Here is a 602-nt window from a genome sequence, read left to right as displayed (position 1 = left end):
AAAAAAAAAGAAGGAAGAAAGAGAGAAAAAGAGCGAGGCTCCGCCGAGAAAGCCGAGGAGAAGCCGCCTCCTCCGCCGTGTCCCGACCAAACCGGGTTCTCCTGTAGTGCCAGACTGCGGAGGGCCCGGGGACAAACGGACGGGGTGGAAGCCAGGAGCTGTAATTAACCCAGAGCCACCAACCGCTGTCAGTGCTCCTTTCTAATTAGGAAAAACAAGGGGAAAAAAGTTTAAAAGGGGGAAGAAAGAAAAAAATGAAATTCCCAGGAGAGGCTTTTCTTTTCTTCTCTCTATTTCGCCGGAGTTTTCGCCGTGGCTGCGGGGAGCGGGAGCAGCCGGAGGGCGCCGGCTAATCCTGCCGCAGGTCCGCGGGCCGCCGGCTTAGGGCTGGAATCTCTGGTATTCGGGAGCGCGGGGACAGCAGCGCTCCGCTCTGGGGCCTCCTGCTCCGCGGGGCATTCCCGGCGGCTGGGAGGCGTTTTCCCTGGATCTCCCCCTCTCCGCGTGTGCGTGCGGCTCTGCCCGTCCCCTCCCGCCTCACCGCCGGGCACCTGGGACAAGTTGCGCAAGGATGGAGGCAAACGTGGCCCAGCCCCCGCCTG

Source organism: Geospiza fortis, unplaced genomic scaffold, assembly GCF_000277835.1.
Source record: "Geospiza fortis unplaced genomic scaffold, GeoFor_1.0 scaffold315, whole genome shotgun sequence".
In the NCBI taxonomy this organism is placed as follows: Eukaryota; Metazoa; Chordata; class Aves; order Passeriformes; family Thraupidae; genus Geospiza; species Geospiza fortis.
Note: the sequence above shows the minus strand (reverse complement) of the source record.